This window comes from Alligator mississippiensis, chromosome 6 (assembly GCF_030867095.1).
Source record: "Alligator mississippiensis isolate rAllMis1 chromosome 6, rAllMis1, whole genome shotgun sequence".
Lineage (NCBI taxonomy): Eukaryota > Metazoa > Chordata > Crocodylia > Alligatoridae > Alligator > Alligator mississippiensis.
In genome coordinates, this window is record NC_081829.1 from 92254514 (window position 1) to 92263323 (window position 8810).

Sequence of the window (8810 nt, forward strand, 5' to 3'; positions counted from 1 at the left end):
ACAACTGGCACTGGACAAAATGATTCTGTCAGTATAGCACCTACCTTGCAGAGAACCCATCACATACTGAGAGAGAAAACTGGAGCAAATAAAAAATGGCACGATCATTGCTAAAGTCAGATACCCAAGTTCAATGTATTAGCACATTTTCCAAGCTGGATCAGTCGCACAGTAGCCAGAGGGAACATGAAAAGCCAGAAAACACTATCTAAGATTCTTCACCTAAAGAAATACTAATGTGGCTGCAGTCCTAATATTGGTGAAAGCCAGATACTGGTAAGTGATGTTGGATCAGGAAAGCAACCACCCCACCACACTCTTGACACCAATAAGTAGATATAGTTGGTTGTGAACACCATGTGGAATCAAACTGACAACAGGCAAAAGTGCATCTTGATACAGACATAGGCAAACCTGACTGCAGTGATCCTCACGTCTGCACACTAAATAGCATGATCACAGACCATGCCCACACCCTCATTATCTTTTATAAAGAACCAGGGAAATCAATCTAATGACAACTGCATTTTCACTGTGTTTTTGAGGGAAACACTGCACACACGGGCTATGACCTGACCCTAAAAAGTAAAAAGTGATACAGGCGATGGTTACACCTGAAGATGTTAGATCAGTTCAGAGACTCTTAGGATTTGTTAAACTGAGAGAGTTTCTTCTAAGTCTTGCCAGCAGGGGTGTATCAAGGGTGGGGACTGGTATACTTCATCACATAGGTGTTAACAACCCCCTCTTCTTGTTAATGGTCTTGATGTTTCCACCATTCAAGCTAGCCTTTATTCTTTAATTCTGCTGTTTGTTAGCTGCTCCTGGCAATGAAGTTCCTATTTCACAGCCCTGCAGATTGTTTTTAAGTCATTGCAATGAGGTGATCTTTATTTTGGCTTCGATCATAAACTGTATAGCACAACCCTAGGCCCCTAGCATATTAGTAAAGCTTCTAGTTTATTTTTAACCGAAGTAAAAAAAGTGTTGTTTTCTATGTGACGATGCACCTCAACATCTGCATCCCTCTTTTCAAAACTCTAGATTTGCCTGTCCTTGCAGGTGTCTAAAGGTGTGATATGAACAGGTTACCTTGATGTGATGTAGCCAGCACAGTTACCAGGGAACTAGTGACCAAAATAGCCTATCCTGAAATGAGGGAATGGGAATGGAGGCTGCTGTACAGTATGATGCTATTGAGAAAGGGGTTGGCCAGCTCCTACAGAAAAGATAGCAGTTAGCTTCCATGGTGACCATCACTACCAGCAGTAAGAATAATATATACCTGAACTGCAAAGAAATAACTTGCAAATTGTGCTCACATGCAAGATGTTCAACTTGTACTGGTATGTGCAAGGGTGGCAAGCAATACAGAAGGTGACCATGAACCACTGGCTACATGCATACGCACCCGCCCCCCCTCCCCACACACACAAAAGCACATCTGACTTCTTATCCAGAGCTGCCTTGCAGTACGGAGATCTATCAGCTGTAATAGGATGAGCTCCACATAGGAGACAGCATCCACCAGCCCTGTTTGAGGCAGGCGCCCAAAGAATGTGAGAACCAAGTTATATGAGTAGTGTTCTGCATTTTCGTTTTTTACTGAATTTCACTGGTAAACTACCGGATTTTTTAAATTGAAGTTATTCAGTTTTTAATGATTTACACCTGTTTTTCACCCCCCCCATGCCTCCTGGGACCTGTGCAGTGGTGGGAGCTGCCACCCCTTCCCTGCTCCCCCTTTCCCTGCTCCCCCCCAATTCTGTCCTGTTCCCCGCTCCAGCTGGGCAGTGCCTGGTGGGGTGGGCGCGGGGGTCCCGGGGGCTCTGTCCCCTCTGGCCCAGCAGTGCAGCTGAGGCTGGCCCCACCCTGGGCCCCCTGTCCCAGACCCCCTGGACGGCGTGGGGCTGGGGATGACAGGTTCCCCTCCGCCTCCCTCCCGCAGACTCTCCTGCCCAGGAGGGGCACATGCGCACAGGCAAGCACATGCTCAGCCCCTCTCCCCCACAAAATGTTATTATTTTCCCCAATTTAAACCAAATTTTTTTTCTTTTCTTCCTTTTATCCCAATTTCAACCCAGTTTTTATGCCTGGAAGATAAACCCTGAAAAATTCCTGGAATTTTTTTTTGTGGAACACTACATCTGAGGCAAGAGATTTACAAGTCTTCATGTCTGTCGTCTTGTCTGGATGGGTGACACATTCCTGGGAAAAGCTCTCGGGAATGCTTGCACAGTTGTGAGGAACTGAATGTGCAAAATAGGACTGGCAGGTGAATCACGTGTGATAATTCCCAGATCGATAACAGAAAACCTGCTCAATTCGCTGGACCATTGTGGAAGAGAAGCCCGTCCCTGGAAAGACAGAGAGGCTGCACACTGGTTCAGTGTGACAAAGGAAGTTAGATACCTGAGGAAATTCAGGCAAGGCAGAAAAGAGACGGCATTCTCAGACCGGGGAGCAGGCCTGTTGCATCAAGCTACCTCATTACTAAGCACTATTTTAGACTCTTGTAGGCAGTGTCAGCCACTACCGCAGCAACCACAACAGACAAGGCAAGAAAACCTTTCAGCAGGCATAGCACCCTGAACTGGAGCTTTTTAAATTGGAGCTGGAGCCCAATTTATTTGCTGTGACTGCAGGCAATTTAGCCAAGAATGGGAATCCAGTCTTATCACATCCCCAAGCTTGTCAGATGGCAAAGCTGAATCAGTGATCCATTTCCTTTCACCATTAATGAAAACTACAAAAAGCAGACAAAATACTTGGCCAGCTGCTCCTGAATGGAAAATCCCTTCCCATAGAAGGCATTAACAGCAACCAGGTATGATCGATCCTCAGTGGCTGCACCTACATGAGATGCTGACTGCACAGTTGTTATTGAGCAGTCATTTCGGACCTGCATACCCAAGTCCGAAATGACTGCGCACTAACCAGCGTTACTGTGCAGTAGCGTCCCCGTACACTGTGCAGCAGCTCGTTACTCTTGTGCAGTAGTGTCACATCACAGTTCACGCTATGCAATGTTACTGCCATTGGTGATGTAGGGGTGTGTGTAGGGGGTGCACGCGGGTGCATGTGCACCCCCTGAGATTGGCATTGCACCCCCTGCAAGAACCACTGACACTGCTGGCAGCACCTGTGGGTGGTTGCTGCTTGCCACCCTCCTCCCCCTTGCTGCTGACACTGCTGGCGGCGTGTGCGGGTGGTCCCCTATCGCCGCTGGCTGCTGCCAACCCTGCCAGCAGTGTCTGTGGGTGGTTCCTGCCCCTCCCCAGGAGCCTTACTGAATTGACAGGCTTCAACCAGCTAGAAGCTAAGTTTTTATGTAAGACAACTGCAGTCAGAACAATCTCTATTAGGTTGGATGTCATGGTCATCAGCTAAAAAACTGCTATGCTATTTGTTCATATTATTCACTAGTTGTTATTCTACCTACTTTAAATGCTTTTGGTAACTTGCATTTGATGAGTGAACAATTAAACATGGCTCAGTCCCATAACATGTCATGCTAGGATATTGTGAGCAAGGATTAATTAGAACTGACAGAGTTAGAACAATTGTCCTCAAAGAAAGGGGGAGTTTCACTGAAATGGGCATGTTTTGCAGGAGTGCGACAATTTTGACAAATTCTGACAGAAAGTTAACATGAGTTGTTCAGATTCAATGGTTTGACTTTAATATAAGTAGTGTTATTAAACAAAGAAAGAAATGTTTTAAAAGCTGATAATTATGCAAGTTTGTTAAGGCCTAATTATTATTTACTAAACTTTGAAGTGTTAAGCAATACATATTTGTTGGCAAAGTTATAAAAGGAAGTTAAACCACTAAGCTGCTGAAGTTTAGTGGCTTATCACCAGCATTTGCTGATATTTTATACCGGCATTTGATAGCCATAGCTTCTTTTCCGGGTGCAGGAATTTTCTTCATTTTGCTTTAATAAAAAGTAAATGAGGTAAGAGTATGAGATCTACTAGTTCTAAAATACTGAAGGGCAATGATGACCAGGAATTAAACAGTTACTTGTATCTACATGTGCATATTAATGCGCAGCAATAAACTCTGGTGCATATTGCACCGGAGTTTATTGCTCCTGGGTGCCATGTTTACACATGTGCCCAGGACCACAGCACATTGAGCCGTATTGGAGCAGCCTCGGCTGGCAGAGGGTCTGGGGGGTGAGCATGCCAGCCTGAGGCTGTTCTGACCTGGTTCAATGTGCTGCGGAGGGACTAGCTGGGGCACGAGGGTGCTTCAGTGTGAGGCTAGCTGGCTGACATCCTCCCAGTCCTGGGAACAGGGATTAGAACACAGACCTTCTCTCTCCTGGGCTGAGTACAGACAGTCACAAAGTCCAAGGCTGAATCGATTCACTCTGCACAGGTTAATGTAGGCTGTGTAGATTAAACTGATAAGCAAGTGAACAGACATTCACCTTTCATTTCAGAAATGCAGCCACATGCCTGCAGTGGCCCAGGCCAGAAACCAAGGGGTGCTGGAGCTTGCCTCCCTGCTTAGCTGGAGCAGACAGTTTGGGTCAAGGCTACCCCTCCTGCCCTGAGAATGGAGGCTGGTGGAGGAGGTGCAAAGCATCCTGGGATGCTGGGGGACTGTGAGTTAAGTTGAATCTGGAGGGGGCCTGGAACAGAAGTTCTATAAACTGACCTAACTTAAGTCAGTGAAGTCTGATGTTATGTCCATCCAGGTTTATCTTAAACTGGTTTTGGCCATTTTGAAAGTGGTTTATGTGCACTGAACTTCTGTTGTGTTACAGATTTGAACTGGCTTCTGATCACTTATACTGGTTTATGTGTAATTTCTTTCCCTAGCCCTGAAGACTGCCTTGCGCACAGGATTACAGAATCATACTCTTATGTCCTCTGTCTTGCCCAAGGAATCTTGGCTCAAATGTCTCAGCTTCAAACAGGAGAAGCAGCCTCTTGCCTGATAGTTAGGGCTACAAGGGAGAGATGTGGATTTGAATCCCTTTAGGCTGAGGAGGGCATAGAAACCAGGCCTCCCACATCCTGGGCAGTGCTCTGGGCTGTTGCATAAAGCAGGCAGCAACACCAGCTGTGCTTTAAATAGCTGGATCCTTGCTTCAGTTTTAAAAGATATTACTTATAAGAAATTACCTCTGGGAGAGGGTTCCAGGCTGAATCCTGATCTGATATAGGACTACAGGTACAGGTGCCTGGCAAGATTTATGGCACAACCCCCTCTGAAGCATTTTTATTAGCTAATTTAGGCATTCTCCCTTCCCCTCCTCCCTAGTGTACCGCCTTTAGTGAATAGTGACCAAAGCTTCCTACTTGCTGGGTTTAAATCATTCCACTGATATTGTTTCAACCTGATTAAAATGATGTGTTCTCATAGTTCCAACACTGATTTGGAGCCTGTTTTGTAGAGGCTTTCGTTTTTATTCAGAATTGGAACAAATGTCACATTTTCAAAGAGCTGCAGTTTCCACGAAAGAGTAAAGAGCTCCACTTTCAACCTAATCTATCAAACAGGGCTACGGCAGCTGCAGGTTCACTGCAGTCAATTTAAAACCAGATAAGCCGAGCTGGGACACATGCATGTAGACACATCCAGGCGAGTTTAAAGCTGGTTATATCGGTTTACCTTGCCCCTTCCCTTGTAAGTTTACTTATGTAAATAAAACAAAAGTGAGCCAGATTCATACTCACTCAGGTATGCACTAGTTCAGTTCGATCAGCACAAAAAGCTGCACACTTTTGTTAAGCCAGCTCAGCTTTGTGAACAGGGCAGGATGAAGACCAAACAACTGGCAGCCAGAAGGCTAGAGCGACTAAACAGAGCCTTGCTAACAGGCAGTAAAGGGAGGGATCAAGCCCAGCGCCCTTTTAAAGAAAGCGAAGTAGTGCACTCCAACATTGCTGTGCAAAAAGTGGCTTTTGTTGCTGTAGGAGAAGCCAGCCAGAAATATAGTTCAGACTGAAGTGTCCTGTCTACTCTTCTGTCCCTTGCTCTTCCAGGAAGGGGCTGATATGCTGACTAGAACAGAGACTCACCTAGTTCCACTAGGGATGGGCTCAAGTCATAAGCCAGAGCTCCTCATAAGGAAATGGATTTGCTTATATGGCTGAACTCCAAGGGGCGTGGACCCCTTCTGTATTTATGCTAAACCTCAAGGAAGGTAATATGCTGCCCTTGCTGGAATGGGCTGATACATTTACCGTACTTGCACCTCTTTGTTGTGAGAGCCACATCAAGTCAGATAGTGATATTTCTTTCTCTTGCTTCACAAAGTTCTTCTGCATTTAAGGCCAGATGAGTGTCACATGATACAGTATGTAAGTGGGGCAGAAGAGAAATGCATGTACAATGCAAGATGTTTACATCCACATCATAGTTCCTCCTAACATAAAGAGAATCTAGGCCACTTGGTGATAACTGAGCTCAAGTATCGACAGCTCCCACTTCATGCTTTTAAAGGTCTTGTACAAACCAAGAGTGAACCAAGGCTTCCTGCACAATAATCATGCCCGTCATTCAGAGGAGAACAGAGACACAAACAAGAGCTTGTACCATGTCGGAAAGGAAGTCTGTGGCAAACCTCAGGCCTTCTAAGTCACACAGCCCATGCTTCACCTTCAAGACTCACCCTCCCCTGTACTATGCTACAGACCCAATACTAGAGATGCCTTGAACACAGAGTTCTTGCCCAAGATTCCTGAATGCAGGTATAAAGTTAAAGGACAGTCAGTCACTTCCCTTCTCCATGTCTGGATTTTTCTGTTTCTAAAATACAGCTAAATGCTTGCTTACTTTGTCCACTGTTTTGAGATCTGTGCCTAGAGAGTGATAAGAGCTTGGTATTATATAATGAGTCAGTGGGTCATAGGTACTTTTGAAAGTCAGGCCACTTATTCAGGTGTCTAAATAAGACCATAGCAGTCTAACTTTAGTTTCCCAGTGGTAGCCATTAGTCTCCTTCATTTATGCAGATGAGGAAGCAGCTGGGAGTCACAAAATGTTTTTGACTTGCATTTTCAGAACATTTTCCTTGCAGGTAGGAGGAAAAACAAAGTGTTATAATCAATTTACTCAAGCTATGGACATAGGTATTAAAACAAGCTCTGTGTGGTAGAGAGGATTTGTCAGGCATTGTACCACTGTGGATTCAGACTTATTTGAATTGGCATTTACTAACCATTGTGAACTGTATCTAGACATTTTCTTGAGCAAAACAGGCATTTCAGCTGAGCGTGCAAGAACTTGACATGCAAGTCTTCTGACCTTCAGCCAATCAAAAAACTGCAGCATTTTCTGAACTTCCCCTACAATAGCCCAGATACTGCTGGAGATTTTAATACAAAATGTGTTGTGCATTGTCTGAAGGTACTTATCTCCTTCAAAACATGATCATATCTGCACTTTGGGCCCAATGCTGCTGGCTTGAAAGTCAGCAACCAGCTTTCTGCGGGAGCAGGATCAGATCTTCTATATATTTGCAAAGTGCTCTGACCTTCCAGCGGCACACGCAAGACACACCAGGGCCAGAACTGTCTTTGAAGTAGGAAAAGGAGAGACTGGCTCCGAAGCTGAATTCAAGCTCTGGAGGGAGAAATGCTCAGGACATTACAATAACATCCATAAGTAGGCCAAGTACTTCAGACAAAGACTACAGCACCTGTCTGGGCTGTGCTGCGCTGAGCATACAACCAGCACCTGTCCACTGCTCCAAACTTTTACCTGCCAGCTGAGCCCACACCTAGTCATTCCCTATTGGAGTAGTGGTGAGCGTCAGGAGGAATCAGAGCACTGCAAGGATGCAGAAGTGCTTACTGTCAAGGGCTCACTCTCAGAACAAAAAAAGGAGGGGGGAAATCAGGTGACAGAGCAAGAACAAGGGCTGATAAAGCAAATCCAAACCACAAGGAGCTAAGAAGTAGCTTATATATTATATTAAAGGCTTCAGAGAGCCAAGACAGGCAAGGCAGCTGGAGATGACTTCATTTCCAGTGTTCTACTGGTCCACCAGTGGGATCTAGTCATCTTAACTGGCCAAAGGCAGAAGCAGGAGTACATGTGCCTTTAAGATAGTTTAAAATTCATTGGTAACAATTGAACCCCACTTCTCATTTCTTTCTGTTGCATTATATGAACAAAACCATATGCTGATGAAAGCAGCGGGTTATGATAAACCCAAAGTGCTTTGCAATGCAGGTGCTTTTTTATTTTTTACATACACATATTTTGTCTCAGAAGCCACTGCAAACCCTGTTGTGCTCTAGTAGCTGTCAGGAGGCATCCTAGCCGAGGCGGTGGAAATCATCTCTTTTCACTGCTCACCCTCCTTCTGGATGCCAGCTACAGAGACCTGTTAAAAGGTGACGTCTATATTAGCAGTGTCCAACATAGCCTACAAGTTCTTTAACTACTCCTATATCTAACAGGATGTCTGTGGTCTAGTCACTGAGGCAGAGGTAGCTTAAATTAGCTAGTGTGGGTGCTGGTAATATTTTAACTGCCCAGCATGGAGCTTAGTGTAGGCTAATTTACCCTGCAGAACAGCTCTTAGTATGCTCTTACCACTTGTAGATGTTGTTAAATAGCCTGGACGGCAAAGAGTTAATCTGCATATTAACAGACAGGCAGGAAACAGTTTGTGCTATGCTACAACAAACAGAAGCAGCAACTGGCTATAAAGCCTTTGCTTCATCTCTGCACGCTGCATCTTTCTGCTTTTGGAGATCACACTGGAGACTGGACCATGTGATGCTTTCAAAACCTACTTTTATTACAGGCAAGTTTACCAAAACATCACATCCTGGACTTCA